Raw genomic sequence first — 15,947 nt, forward strand, 5'->3', positions numbered from 1 at the left:
TTCTGTAGGTTTCTAACAGTGTTCTGCTGTTCAAAGGGTTCTAACAGTGTTCCGAAGGGTTCTAACAGTGTTCCGTATGGTTCTAACAGTGTTCTGTTGTTCCGAAGGGTTCGAACAGTGTAATGTTGTTCTGTAGGTTTCTAAGTGTTCTCCTGTTCCGAAAGGGTTCTAACAGTGTTCCGAAAGGGTTCTAACAGTGTTCCGTAGGGTTCTAACAGTGTTCTGTTGTTCTGAAGGGTTCTAACAGTGTCCCGTTGTTCCGCAGGGTTCTAACAGCACCACATACATCCAGAACGCCTTCCAGCTCCTCCTCCCGGTTCTCCAGATGTCACACATCCAGACCCACAGCTCTAGAACCCGCACGGAACCACAGCCCTAACCCTGTCGTAGCCACAGTAAACACACCTCATACTGCTGAAGTGCTGTTAGCATACTAGCCAGTCCTAATGATGTAACTATGTACAGGAAGATAGTGTGATATATATATATAAATAACAGTGATGCCCGGAAGTCACTACTAGGTTGCCATAGTAACAGACTGACTACGATATTTTTAACTATTATATAATTCAGTAACTTAGTATAGTTTCATGTAGGGAACAACTTCTCAGATTGAAGAGCTTGTACTCATGTCTTTTAAGCATCTCCAAATTGATTATTTTATATATATATATATGTGTGTGTATTACTGTTCAGAGGTAAATCTAAACATGATTCATGTCAACTGGCTAATTTAACCCGTGTATCAGATTATGTTTTATCGTTTTAAAAGCGAAACCAAAAAAAAATAGTTTTGTTGTTAGAGTTTGTTTTTAGTGTCACGTAAACCAGATCAGTACAGTGTAATGTGTTGTTTAGCAGTGGCGTACCTGAAGCAAATTAGGGTTCAGTGCTTTTCTCAAAAGGCACAACGACATAAATAAAAAATGTTTGTTGCTTTGTCAGCTCAGGTGTTCGAACCAGAGACCTTTCGGTTCCTCCGGCCCAATGCGCTAACCGCTAAGCTACATGCCGCAGGTATTGATGTTCCCTGCTTAATGAAGGGGTGTTTCTTTACGCCGTAGAACAGCTAACCTTGTTTAAATGGTAGAACAGCTAACCTTGTTGAAAATGGTAGAACAACTAACCTTGTTTAAATGGTTGAACAACTAACCTTGTTTAAATAGTAGAACAACTAACCTTGTTTAAATGGTAGAACAGCTAACCTTGTTTTAAATGGTAGAACAGCTAACCTTGTTTAAAATGGTAGAACAACTAACCTTGTTTAAATGGTAGAACAGCTAACCTTGTTTAAAATGGTAGAACAGCTAACCTTGTTTAAATGGTAGAACAGCTAACCTTGTTTAAAATGGTAGAACAACTAAACTTGACATTAACGGACAAAGACAAAAGAGGACCAGAACTATAATGTTCTATATTTCTATTTCTATGTGTATTTGTTTTCAGGTCCACTGGTTTATTAAGTCGTTGTTTTGATCATTTATGAATCTGCTGCTATGGTAACGGAGATGGAATCTGACAACGGAACCTTTAATCACAAATGCCAACAACAAAAAATAAAAAGACCTTTTTAAACCTTTTGACTGTTTCAGAGCCATGTCTTTATATACACACACACACACACACGCACACACACACACACACACACACACACTGTTGTACGTATCAGCACACACACACACACACACACACAATGTTTTTCCATATAAAATCCTATTTTTCCCTAAACCTAAACTAGTCTTTGTCCTCGTGGGGGGGAAATGTCCTTCGGGGTCTGTTGAGGATCTCCAGGACCCAGGAGGGAAATAACCCCCCCCATCAAGACAGCATTCAGGAGTTCCTGTCTTCTGCTCTGTTCATCTAGAGCTCTTCAGGAGAAAGGGATGAGTGGAGAGGGTGGCCACGGTGGTGGAGCGCTAGAGAGAGAGAGAGAGAGAGAGAGTGGAGTGGCAGAGAGATGTTAGTTTGTATTAATATATATTATTATAGGTATTAATATATATTATTATAGGTATTAATATATATATATTATTATATATATATTTTTTTATAAATCTATTTTTTATATTTTAGGTTATTATAGCGCTAGAGAAGAGAGACACACAGAGAGAGAGAGATAGAGAGACAGAGACACAGAGAGAGACACACAGAGAGAGACACACAGAGACACAGGAGATACAGAGAGAGAATATTATTATAGGTATTTATATATATTATTATAGGTATTAATATATATATATTATTATATGTATTAATATATATTATTATAGGTATTAATATATATTATTATAGGTATTTATATATATTATTATAGGTATTTATATATATTATTATAGGTATTTATATATATAAATATATATTATTATAGGTATTTATATATATATATATATATTATTATATGTATTAATATATATATTATTATAGGTATTTATATATATATATATATATATATATTATTATATGTATTAATATATATATTATTATATGTATTAATATATATATTATTATATGTATTAATATATATATTATTATATGTATTAATATATATATTATTATAGGTATTAATATATATATTATTATAGGTATTAATATATTATTATAGGTATTAATATATATATTATTATAGGTATTAATATATTATTATAGGTATTAATATATATATTATTATAGGTATTAATATATATTATTATATGTATTAATATATATTATTATAGGTATTAATATATATATTATTATATGTATTAATATATATATTATTATAGGTATTAATATATATATTATTATATGTATTAATATATATATTATTATATGTATTAATATATATATTATTATATGTATTAATATATATATTATTATATGTATTAATATATATATTATTATAGGTATTAATATATATATTATTATAGGTATTAATATATATATTATTATAGGTATTAATATATATATTATTATATGTATTAATATATATATTATTATATGTATTAATATATATATTATTATAGGTATTAATATATATATTATAGGTTTTAATATATTATTATAGGTATTAATATATATTATAGGTATTAATATATATATTGTTATATGTATTAATATATATTATTATAGGTATTTATATATATTATTATAGGTATTTATATATATATTATTATATGTATTACTATATATTATAGGTATTAATATATATATATTATTATAGGTATTTATATATATATTATTATATGTATTACTATATATTATAGGTATTAATATATATATTGTTATATGTATTAATATATATTATTATAGGTATTTATATATATTATTATAGGTATTTATATATATATTATTATAGGTATTTATATATATTATTATAGGTATTTATATATATATTATTATATGTATTACTATATATTATAGGTATTAATATATATTGTTATGTATTAATATATATTATAGGTATTAATATATTATTATAGGTATTAATTCATTAATGAACATTGTCTTTAGAACTCTCACCTGTGTCATTACCGTAGTAACCCTGACCAGGCTCGTCCTCTGAGAACACACACATGTAGCAAGGTCAGTGTGTGTGTTCCTTTGTGTGTGTGTGTGTGTGTTCCTGTGTGTGTGTTCCTTACCTGCAGTCTTCTCTTCATGAATAGGTGACAACAGGCCTGTTCATTGAAAACACAACATTACTACTACAACACACACACACACACACACACACACAGTTGAGGAAGCTACTCTGAAAATATAGTTCACCAAGCTAACAATTACTGAACACTGGGAGAAGTTAAATGTGTCATTCTTGTGAAATGTATATCTACATGCTACATGTACGTGTCACAGGCTACAGGTACGTGTCACAGGCTACATGTACGTGTCACAGGCTACAGGTACGTGTCACAGGCTACATGTACGTGTCACAGGCTACAGGCTACAGGTAAGTTTCACAGGCTACAGGCTACAGGTAAGTTTCACAGGCTACAGGTAAGTTTCACAGGCTACAGGTAAGTTTCACAGGCTACAGGCTACAGGTAAGTTTCACAGGCTACAGGTAAGTTTCACAGGCTACAGGTAAGTTTCACAGGCTACAGGCTACAGGTACGTGTCACAGGCTACAGGTACGTGTCACAGGCTACAGGTACGTGTCACAGGCTACAGGTACGTGTCACAGGCTACAGGCTACAGGTACGTTTCACAGGCTACAGGTAAGTTTTACAGGCTACAGGTACGTGTCACAGGCTACAGGTACGTGTCACAGGCTACAGGTACGTGTCACAGGCTACATGTACGTGTCACAGGCTACATGTGCGTGTCTAAGGCTACAGGCTCAGTCTACAGGCTACATGTCCGTTTCACTTATATTCTTCAGGCTATCTTGCATTAGTGAGTCAGCCTAATGCCCCGTTGACATGGGGATGTATTTCAATACACTGTACATCACTTCATGGAGTCTTTCCCCGATACTGAACGGAGAAGTGTAGTGCCTGTCTCTAGCCCCACTACTGAACGGAAGTGTAGTTTGTCTCTAGACCCACTACTGAACGGAGAAGTGTAGTGCCTGTCTCTAGACCCACTACTGAACTGAGAAGTGTAGTTTGTCTCTAGACCCACTACTGAACGGAGAAGTGTAGTGCCTGTCTCTAGACCCACTACTGAACAGAGAAGTGTAGTGCCTGTCTGACCCACTACTGAACAGAGAAGTGTAGTGCCTGTCTCCAGACCCACTACTGAAAAAGAAGTGTAGTGCCTGTCTCTAGCCCCACTACTGAACAGAGAAGTGTAGTGCCTGTCTCCAGACCCACTACTGAACGGAGAAGTGTAGTGCCTGTCTCTAGACCCACTACTGAACGGAGAAGTGTAGTGCCTGTCTCTAGCCCCACTACTGAACAGAGAAGTGTAGTGCCTGTCTCTAGCCCCACTACTGAACGGAGAAGTGTAGTGCCTGTCTCCAGACCCACTACTGAACGGAGAAGTGTAGTGCCTGTCTCTAGCCCCACTACTGAACAGAGAAGTGTAGTGCCTGTCTCTAGCCCCACTACTGAACGGAGAAGTGTAGTGCCTGTCTCCAGACCCACTACTGAACAGAAGTGTAGTGCCTGTCTCTAGCCCCACTACTGAACGGACAAGTGTAGTGCCTGTCTCTAGCCCCACTACTGAACGGACAAGTGTAGTGCCTGTCTCTAGACCCACTACTGAACTGAGAAGTGTAGTGCCTGTCTCTAGCCCCACTACTGAACGGACAAGTGTAGTGCCTGTCTCTAGACCCAATACGGAAAGTGTAGTGCCTGTCTCTAGCCCCACTACTGAACGGAGAAGTGTAGTGCCTGTCTCTAGCCCCACTACTGAACGGAGAAGTGTAGTGCCTGTCTCTAGACCCACTACTGAACTGAGAAGTGTAGTGCCTGTCTCTAGCCCCACTACTGAATGGAGAAGTGTAGTGCCTGTCTCTAGCCCCACTACTGAACAGAGAAGTGTAGTGCCTGTCTGTCTAGCCCCACTACTGAACGGAGAAGTGTAGTGCCTGTCTCTAGACCCACTACTGAACGGACAAGTGTAGTGCCTGTCTCCAGACCCACTGCTGAACGGAGAAGTGTAGTGCCTGTCTCTAGCCCCCCACTACTGAACAGAGAAGTGTAGTGCCTGTCTCTAGCCCCACTACTGAACGGAGAAGTGTAGTGCCTGTCTCCAGACCCACTACTGAACAGAGAAGTGTAGTGCCTGTCTCTAGCCCCACTACTGAACGGACAAGTGTAGTGCCTGTCTCTAGCCCCACTACTGAACGGACAAGTGTAGTGCCTGTCTCTAGACCCACTACTGAACTGAGAAGTGTAGTGCCTGTCTCTAGCCCCACTACTGAACGGACAAGTGTAGTGCCTGTCTCTAGACCCAATACTGAACTGAGAAGTGTAGTGCCTGTCTCTAGCCCCACTACTGAACGGAGAAGTGTAGTGCCTGTCTCTAGACCCACTACTGAACTGAGAAGTGTAGTGCCTGTCTCTAGACCCACTACTGAACTGAGAAGTGTAGTGCCTGTCTCTAGCCCCACTACTGAATGGAGAAGTGTAGTGCCTGTCTCTAGCCCCACTACTGAACAGAGAAGTGTAGTGCCTGTCTGTCTAGCCCCACTACTGAACGGAGAAGTGTAGTGCCTGTCTCTAGACCCACTACTGAACGGACAAGTGTAGTGCCTGTCTCCAGACCCACTACTGAACGGGAGAAGTGTAGTGCCTGTCTCTAGCCCCACTACTGAACAGAGAAGTGTAGTGCCTGTCTCTAGCCCACTACTGAACGGAGAAGTGTAGTGCCTGTCTCCAGACCCACTACTGAACGGAGAAGTGTAGTGCCTGTCTCTAGCCCCACTACTGAACGGACAAGTGTAGTGCCTGTCTCTACCCCACTACTGAACGGACAAGTGTAGTGCCTGTCTCTAGACCCACTACTGAACTGAAGTGTAGTGCCTGTCTCTAGCCCCACTACTGAACGGACAAGTGTAGTGCCTGTCTCTAGACCCAATACTGAACTGAGAAGTGTAGTGCCTGTCTCTAGCCCCACTACTGAACAGAGAAGTGTAGTGCCTGTCTCTAGCCCCACTACTGAAGAGTGCCTGTCTCCAGACCCACTACTGAACAGAGAAGTGTAGTGCCTGTCTCTAGCCCCACTACTGAACGGACAAGTGTAGTGCCTGTCTCTAGCCCCACTACTGAACGGACAAGTGTAGTGCCTGTCTCTAGACCCACTACTGAACTGAGAAGTGTAGTGCCTGTCTCTAGCCCCACTACTGAACGGACAAGTGTAGTGCCTGTCTCTAGACCCAATACTGAACTGAGAAGTGTAGTGCCTGTCTCTAGCCCCACTACTGAACGGAGAAGTGTAGTGCCTGTCTCTAGACCCACTACTGAACTGAGAAGTGTAGTGCCTGTCTCTAGACCCACTACTGAACTGAGAAGTGTAGTGCCTGTCTCTAGCCCCACTACTGAATGGAGAAGTGTAGTGCCTGTCTCTAGCCCCACTACTGAACAGAGAAGTGTAGTGCCTGTCTGTCTAGCCCCACTACTGAACGGAGAAGTGTAGTGCCTGTCTCTAGACCCACTACTGAACGGACAAGTGTAGTGCCTGTCTCCAGACCCACTACTGAACGGAGAAGTGTAGTGCCTGTCTCTAGCCCCACTACTGAACAGAGAAGTGTAGTGCCTGTCTCTAGCCCCACTACTGAACGGAGAAGTGTAGTGCCTGTCTCCAGACCCACTACTGAACAGAGAAGTGTAGTGCCTGTCTCTAGCCCCACTACTGAACGGACAAGTGTAGTGCCTGTCTCTAGCCCCACTACTGAACGGACAAGAAGTGTAGTGCCTGTCTCTAGACCCACTACTGAACTGAGAAGTGTAGTGCCTGTCTCTAGCCCCACTACTGAACGGACAAGTGTAGTGCCTGTCTCTGACCCAATACTGAACTGAGAAGTGTAGTGCCTGTCTCTAGCCCCACTACTGAACGGAGAAGTGTAGTGCCTGTCTCTAGACCCACTACTGAACTGAGAAGTGTAGTGCCTGTCTCTAGCCCCACTACTGAACGGAGAAGTGTAGTGCCTGTCTCTAGACCCACTACTGAACTGAGAAGTGTAGTGCCTGTCTCTAGCCCCACTACTGAACTGCGGAGAAGTGTAGTGCCTGTCTCTAGCCCCACTACTGAACGGAGAAGTGTAGTGCCTGTCTCTAGCCCCACTACTGAACAGAGAAGTGTAGTGCCTGTCTCTAGCCCCACTACTGAACGGAGAAGTGTAGTGCCTGTCTCTAGACCCACTACTGAACGGAGAAGTGTAGTTTGTCTCTGACCCCACTACTGAACTGAGAAGTGTAGTGCCTGTCTCTAGCCCCACTACTGAACGGAGAAGTGTAGTGCCTGTCTCTAGACCCACTACTGAACAGAGAAGTGTAGTGCCTGTCTCTAGCCCCACTACTGAACGGAGAAGTGTAGTGCCTGTCTCTAGACCCACTACTGAACGGAGAAGTGTAGTTTGTCTCTAGACCCACTACTGAACGGAGAAGTGTAGTGCCTGTCTCTAGACCCACTACTGAACGGAGAAGTGTAGTTTGTCTCTAGACCCACTACTGAACGGAGAAGTGTAGTGCCTGTCTCTAGACCCACTACTGAACGGAGAAGTGTAGTGCCTGTCTCTAGCCCCACTACTGAACGGAGAAGTGTAGTGCCTGTCTCTAGCCCCACTACTGAACGGAGAAGTGTAGTGCCGGTCTCTAGACCCACTACTGAACAGACAAGTGTAGTGCCTGTCTCTAGACCCACTACTGAACGGAGAAGTGTAGTGCCTGTCTCTAGCCCCACTACTGAACGGAGAAGTGCAGTGCCTGTCTCTAGCCCCACTACTGAACGGAGAAGTGTAGTGCCGGTCTCTAGACCCACTACTGAACAGACAAGTGTAGTGCCTGTCTCTAGCCCCACTACTGAACGGAGAGGTGTAGTGCCTGTCTCTAGACCCACTACTGAATGGAGAAGTGTGGTGCCGGTCTCTAGACCCACTACTGAACGGAGAAGTGTAGTGCCTGTCTCTAGCCCCACTACTGAACGGAGAAGTGTAGTGCCTGTCTCTAGACCCACTACTGAACTGAGAAGTGTAGTGCCTGTCTCTAGACCCACTACTGAACGGAGAAGTGTAGTGCCTGTCTCTAGCCCCACTACTGAACGGAGAAGTGTAGTGCCTGTCTCTAGCCCCACTACTGAACGGAGAAGTGTAGTGCCTGTCTCTAGCCCCACTACTGAACTGAGAAGTGTAGTTTGTCTCTAGACCCACTACTGAACGGAGAAGTGTAGTGCCTGTCTCTAGCCCCACTACTGAACGGAGAAGTGTAGTGCCTGTCTCCTAGCCCCACTACTGAACGGAGAAGTGTAGTGCCTGTCTCCTAGACCCACTACTGAACGGACAAGTGTAGTGCCTGTCTCTAGCCCCACTACTGAACGGAGAAGTGTAGTGCCTGTCTGTCTAGCCACACCGCTACTTGGTAAAACAGTAGCGTGTAGTTCCAGTAGTTAGCTACATGGTTAAACAGTAGTGTGTAGTTCCAGTAGTTAGCTTCACCGCTACATGGTAAAACAGTAGAGTGTAGTTCCAGTAGTTAGCTTCACCGCTACATGGTAAAACAGTAGAGTGTAGTTCCAGTAGTTAGCTACACCGCTACATGGTAAAACAGTAGTGTGTAGTTCCAGTAGTTAGCTACACCGCTACATGGTAAAACAGTAGTGTGTAGTTCCAGTAGTTAGGTACATGGTTAAACAGTAGTGTGTAGGTCCAGTAGTTAGCTACATGGTAAAACAGTAGTGTGTAGTTCCAGTAGTTAGCTACATGGTTAAACGGTAGTGTGTAGTTCCAGTAGTTAGCTACATGGTGAAACAGTAGTGTGTAGTTCCAGTAGTTAGCTACACGGCTACATGGTAAAACAGTAGTGTGTAGTTCCAGTAGTTAGCTACACCGCTACATGGTAAAATAGTAGTGTGTAGTTCCAGTAGTTAGCTACACGGTAAAACAGTAGTGTGTAGTTCCAGTAGTTAGCTACATGGTAAAACAGTAGTGTGTAGTTCCAGTAGTTAGCTACATGGTAAAACAGTAGAGTGTAGTTCCAGCAGTTAGCTACACTGCTACATGGTAAAACAGTAGAGTGTAGTTCCAGCAGTTAGCTACACGCTACATGGTAAAACAGTAGTGTGTAGTTCCAGTAGTTAGGTACACCGCTACATGGTTAAACAGTAGTGTGTAGTTCCAGTAGTTAGCTACATGGTAAAACAGTAGTGTGTAGTTCCAGTAGTTAGCTACATGGTTAACCAGTAGTGTGTAGTTCCAGTAGTTAGCTACACCGCTACATGGTAAAACAGTAGTGTGTAGTTCCAGTAGTTAGCTACATGGTTAAACAGTAGTGTAGTTCCAGTAGTTAGCTACACCGCTACATGGTAAAACAGTAGTGTGTAGTTCCAGTAGTTAGCTACACCGCTGCATGGTAAAACAGTAGTGTGTAGTTCCAGTAGTTAGCTACATGGTTAAACAGTAGTGTGTAGTTCCAGTAGTTAGCTACATGGTAAAACAGTAGTGTGTAGTTCCAGTAGTTAGCTACACCGCTACATGGTTAAACAGTAGTGTGTAGTTCCAGTAGTTAGCTACATGGTAAAACAGTAGTGTGTAGCTCCAGTAGTTAGCTACATGGTAAAACAGTAGTGTGTAGGTCCAGTAGTTAGCTACATGGTAAAACAGCAGTGTGTAGTTCCAGTAGTTAGCTACATGGTAAAACAGTAGTTATGTAGTTCCAGTAGTTAGCTACACTGCTACATGGTAAAACAGTAGAGTAGTTCCAGTAGTTAGCTACACGCTACATGGTAAAACAGTAGAGTAGTTCCAGTAGTTAGCTACACCGCTACATGGTAAAACAGTAGAGTAGTTCCAGTAGTTAGCTACACCGCTACATGGTAAAACAGTAGTGTGTAGTTCCAGTAGTTAGCTACACCGCTACATGGTAAAACAGTAGTGTGTAGTTCCAGTAGTTAGCTACACCGCTACATGGTAAAACAGTAGTGTGTAGTTCCAGTAGTTAGCTACATGGTAAAACAGTAGTGTGTAGTTCCAGTAGTTAGCTTCATGGTTAAACAGTAGTGTGTAGTTCCAGTAGTTAGCTACACCGCTACATGGTAAAACAGTAGTGTGTAGTTTCAGTAGTTCGCGACACCGCTACATGGTAAAACAGTAGTGTGTAGTTCCAGTAGTTAGCTACACCGCTACATGGTAAAACAGTAGTGTGTAGTTCCAGTAGTTAGCTTCATGGTTAAACAGTAGTGTGTAGTTCCAGTAGTTAGCTACATGGTAAAACAGCAGTGTGTAGTTCCAGTAGTTAGCTACACCGCTACATGGTAAAACAGTAGTGTAGTTCCAGTAGTTAGCTACATGGTTAAACAGTAGTGTAGTTCCAGTAGTTAGCTACACCGCTACATGGTAAAACAGTAGTGTGTAGTTCCAGTAGTTAGCTACACCGCTGCATGGTTAAACAGTAGTGTGTAGTTCCAGTAGTTAGCTTCACCGCTAGGGCTCTAATTCCCGATATAGTGCAGTGACCATAGGGCTCTATTCCCTATATAGTGCAGTGACCATAGGGTAGGATGCCATTTGGGATGCAGGCTATTCTGTTTTCTGCTGTTGGAGAGAGAGAGGGAGAGAGATAGGGGAGAGAGAGAGAGAGCGAGAGATAGGGGGAGAGAGAGAGATAGGGAGAGAGGGGTACCTGAGGAGTGATGTAGTGAGACAGAGACATCAGGGAGGTCCATGTTGAATCCTCTGGTCTGGAACCCACTGGGCTCCTCTGGGAGGGGGGAGAGAGAGGTACCTGAGGAGTGTAGTGAGACAGAGACATCAGGGAGGTCCGTGTTGAATCCTCTGGTCTGAAACCCACTGGGCTCCTCTGGAAGGGGGAGAAAGGAGGAGAGGGGGGGGTAGGAGAGGGAGGGGGAAGGCAGAGAAGGGGGAGAAAGGAGGAGAGGGAGGGGTAGGAGAGAGGGAAGGCAGAAGGGGGAGAAAGGAGAAGAGGGAGGGGTAGGAGAGGGGAAGGCAGAGAAGGGGAGAAAGGAAGAGGGAGGGGTAGGAGAGAGGGGAAGGCAGAAGGGGGAGAAAGGAAGAGGGAGGGGTAGGAGAGAGGGGAAGGCAGAGAAGGGGGAGAAAGGAGAAGAGGGAGGGGTAGGAGAGAGGGAAGGCAGAGAAAGGGGGAGAAAGGAGGAGAAGGGAGGGGTAGGAGAGGGGAAGGCAGAGAAGGGGGAGAAAGGAGGAGGGGAAGGCAGAGAAGGGGGAGAAAGGAGAAGAGGGAGGGGTAGAAGAGGGAAATTGGGGAGAAAGGAGAAGAGGGAGAGGGAAATCATTTAATTTCAACCCATGTACATAAAGACTTTTTCATTTGTTTAAGTGTGTGTGTGTGTGTGTGTGTGTGTGTGTGTGTGTGTGTGTGTGTGTGTGTGTGTGTGTGTGTGTGTGTGTGTGTGTGCCTGTGCCTGTGTGTTCCCACAAGGTTAGTTATACGAGAATGTGTGTGTGACTCACTTTGACAGCAGCGAGTCCTCCAGTAGATCAGACCCAGGACCGTGGTGAGGACGGTCAACAGGACCACAACCACTAGGACCAACCACGCCACCCTGGCTAACCACTCACCTAGAGAGATGGGGGAGAGGGAGGGGAAAGAGAGAGAGAGAGAGGAGGAGGGGGGAGGGAGAGAGGGAGAGAGAGGGGGAGGAGAGAGCAGGGGAGGGAGAAAGAGAGAGAGAGAGAGAGAGAGAGAGGGGGGGGGAGAGAGAGGGGGGGAGAAAGAGAGAGAGAGGGGGGGAGGAGAGAGAGAGAGAGAGAGGAGGGAGGAGAGAGAGAGAGAGGGGAGGGAGAGAGAGAGGGGGAGAGAGAGGGAAAGGGGGAGGAGAGAGAGAGAGACAGAGAGAGAGAGGGGAGGAGGGAGAGAGAGGGAGAGGGGGAGGGGGAGGGAGAGAGAGAGGGGGAGGAGAGAGAGGGGGGGGAGAGGAGGAGGGGAGGGGGGAGAGGGAGGGGGGAGGAGAGAGAGGGGGAGGAGAAGAGAGAGAGAGGGGGAGGAGAGAGAGGGGGAGAGAGGGGAGGGGGAGGGAGGGGGGGAGAGAGAGAGGGGGAGGAGAAAGAAGAGGGGAGGAGAGAGAGAGACAGACAGAGAGGGAGAGGGAGAGAGAGAGGGGGAGGGGGGAGGAGAGAGAGAGGGGGGGGAGGAGAAAAGCGGGGGGAAAGAGGGGGAAAAAATATCCTCTGTGTACAACGTAGAACATCAAATAATGCATGCAGAGCAGAATTAGTCAGATACCCACGAATTATCAAAATCCAGAAAAGAGCCGTTAAATTCTACAACCACCTAAAAAGGAAGTGATTCCCAAACCTTCCATAACAAAGCCATCAGCTACAGAGAGATGAACCTGGAGAAGTGTCCCTAAGCAAGCTGGTCCTGGGGCTCTGTTCACAAACACACCCTACAGAGCCCCAGGACATCAGCACAATTAGACCCAACCAACTCGTGAGAAAACTAAAAGAGAATTACTTGAGACATTGGAAAGCATTAACAAAAAAACAGAGCAAACTAGAATGCTATTTGGCCCTACACAGAGAGTACACAGCGGCAGAATACCTGACCACTGTGACTGACCCAAAATTAAGGAAAGCTTTGACTATGTACAGACTCAGCGAGCATAGCCTTGCTATTGAGAAAGGCCGCCGTAGGCAGACATGGCTCTCAAGAAGACAGGCCATGTGCTCACTGCCCACAAAATGAGGTGGAAACTGAGCTGCACTTCCTAACCTCCTTCCCAATGTATGACCATATTAGAGACACATATTTCCCTCAGATTAAACAAACCCAATTTTGATAAACTCCCATATCTACTGGGTGAAATACCACAGTGCGACATCACAGCAGCAAGATTTGTGACCTGTTGCCACAAGAAAAGGGCAACCGGTGAAGAACAAACACCATTGTAAATACAACCTACACTACCGTTCAAATGTTTTGGGGTCACTTAGAAATGTCCTTGTTTTTGAAAGAATAGGCGTACAGAGGCCCATTATCAGCAACCATCACTCCTGTGTTCCAATGGCACGTTGTGTTAGCTAATCCAAGTTTATAATTTTAAAAGGGCTAATTGATCATTAGAAAACCCTTTTGCAATTATGTTAGCACAGCTGAAAACTAATGTTTTGATTTCAAGAAGCAATAAAACTGTCCTTCTTTAGACTAGTTGAGTATCTGGAGCATCAGCATTTTGTGGGTTCGATGACAGGCTCAAAATGGCCAGAAACAAAATTACTTTCTTCTGGGTATCATTATGCTCCACCTACCAACTGAGCCACATGGGATCCAACTCTACTCTCACTTCTAGGTGGCCGTGTCCAGGGCAGGTCAGACTTTACAGCTGTCTGATTGGTTCCTTGGGTGTGGAGATGAAGGAGACACTGGCTGTGATTGGTTGGTATGGAAAGGGGCGGTGTTCGAAAACAGCAGTAGATGAATCCTTGTCCTTCTTCCTCCCCCTCTTCCTCCCCTCTTTCTTCTTCTCTGTCAGGAAGCCGTACAAAGTCGCGTTCTCTCCTTCAGACAACACTGATAGCGACACCCTCCTCCCTGGAGAGATGGAGGGGAGGAGAGGTGAAAGGAGGGAGGAGGGGAGGCAGGAGAGAGGAGAGAAGAGAGGAGGAAAGGAGGAGGGGGAGACGAGGAGAGAAGAGAAGAGGAAAGGAGGAAGAGGGGAGGCAAGAAGAAAAGAGGACGAAATGAGGGGGAAGGGGAGGCAAGGAAAGAGGAGAGAAGAGGAGGAGGAGGGAAGGCGAGGAGAGAGAGGAGAGAGGAGGAGGGGAGACAAGGAGAGAAGAGAGAGAGGAGGGGAAGCAAGGAGAGAAGAGAAAGAGGAGGAGGGGAGACAAGGAGAGAAGAGGAGAGAGGAGGAGGGGAGGCAAGAGAGAAGAGAAGAGGAGGAGGGGAAGCAAGGAGAGAAGAGAAGAGAGGAGGAGGGGAGACAAGAGAGAGAGAAGAGGAGGAAATGAGGGGAAGGGGAGGCAAGGATAGAAGAGGAGAGGAGGAGGGGAGGCAAGGAGAGAAGAGGAGGAAATGAGGGGATGGGGAGGCAAAGAGAGAGGAGGAGGAGGAGGGGAGGCAAGGAGAGAAGAGGAGAGAGGAGGAGGGGAGACAAGGAGAGAAGAGAAGAGGAGGAGGGGGAGGGGAGGCAAGGGAGGAGGAGAGAAGAGGAGGAGGGGAAGCAAGGAGAGGAGAGAGAGAGAAGAGGAGGAAATGAGGGGAAGGGGAGGCAAGGAGAGAGGAGAGAGAGGAGGAGGGGGAGACAAGGAGAGAGGAAGAGGAGGAGGGGAGGCAAGAAGAGAAGAGAAGAGGAGGAGGGGAAGCAAGGAGAGAGAGAAGAGAGGAGGAGGGAGACAAGGAGAGAAGAGAGAGGAGGAAATGAGGGAAGGGGAGGCAAGGATAGAAGAGGAGAGAGGAGGGAGGAGGCAAGGAGAGAGAAGGGAGGAAATGAGGGGATGGGGAGGCAAAGAGAGGAGAGAGGAGGAGGAGGAGGGGAGGCAAGGGAGAAGAGGAGAGAGGAGGAGGGAGACAAGGAGAGAAGAGAAGAGGAGGAGGGAAGGGGAGGCAAGGAGAGAGAGGAGAGAAGAGGAGGAGGGGAAGCAAGGAGAGAGAGAAGAGGAGGAAATGAGGGAAGGGGAGGCAAGGGGAGAGAGGAGAGAAGAGGAGGAGGGGAGGCAAGGAGAGAAGAGGAGGGGAGGCAAGGAGAGAAGAGGAGAGGAGGAAATTAGGGGAAGGGGAGGCAAGGAGAGAGGAGAGAAGAGGAGAAAGAGGAGGGGAGCAAGGGCCAGGAGATGAGAGGGGAAAATAGAGGAGAAGAAGAGAGGGGGAGGAGAGGAGGGAAAAGGAAAGGTGAGGAGGAAAATCCAACAGTCAATAACCACGTTTCCATTCACAGTTTTTATGAAGTAATGTCATAACCACGACAGATGTGATGGAAACAGGAAGTGGGATCTTTAACTGTTTGACACGGTGGGGTCTTTAACTGTTTGACACGGTGGGGTCTTTAACTGTTTGACACGGTGGGGTCTTTAACTGTTTGACACGGTGGGGTCTTTAACTGGTCGACACGGTGGGGTCTTTAACTGGTTGACACGGTGGGATCTTTAACTGTATGACACGGTGGGGTCTTTAACTGTTTGACACAGTGGGGTCTTTAACTGGTCGACACGGTGGGGTCTTTAACTGTTTGACACGGTGGGGTCTTTAACTGTTTGACACGGTGGGATCTTTAACTGTTTGACACGGTGGGATCTTTAACTGTTTGACACGGTGGGATCTTTAACTGTTTGACACGGTGGGGTCTTTAACTGTTTGACACGGTGGGGTCTTTAACTGTTTGACACGGTGGGG

General features: G+C 45.1%; 1 long non-coding RNA gene across 2 annotated transcripts; it reads right to left on the bottom strand.

Moving 5' to 3' along the window:
- Positions 1-1,865: 1,865 nt before the first annotated feature.
- LOC135531037 (uncharacterized) lies at positions 1,866-11,428 on the bottom strand. Of its 2 annotated transcripts, none has more exons than XR_010453939.1 (3): positions 11,262-11,428; positions 3,621-3,656; positions 1,866-1,916 (listed from the first exon to the last, which is right to left on the bottom strand). It is a non-coding gene; the product is annotated as an uncharacterized LOC135531037 (long non-coding RNA). The 2 variants fall into 2 exon arrangements; XR_010453940.1 differs by lacking the exon at positions 1,866-1,916 and adding an exon at positions 3,528-3,537.
- Between the last annotated feature and the right edge of the window lie 4,519 nt (positions 11,429-15,947).

Source organism: Oncorhynchus masou, unplaced genomic scaffold, assembly GCF_036934945.1.
Source record: "Oncorhynchus masou masou isolate Uvic2021 unplaced genomic scaffold, UVic_Omas_1.1 unplaced_scaffold_1498, whole genome shotgun sequence".
Lineage (NCBI taxonomy): Eukaryota > Metazoa > Chordata > Actinopteri > Salmoniformes > Salmonidae > Oncorhynchus > Oncorhynchus masou.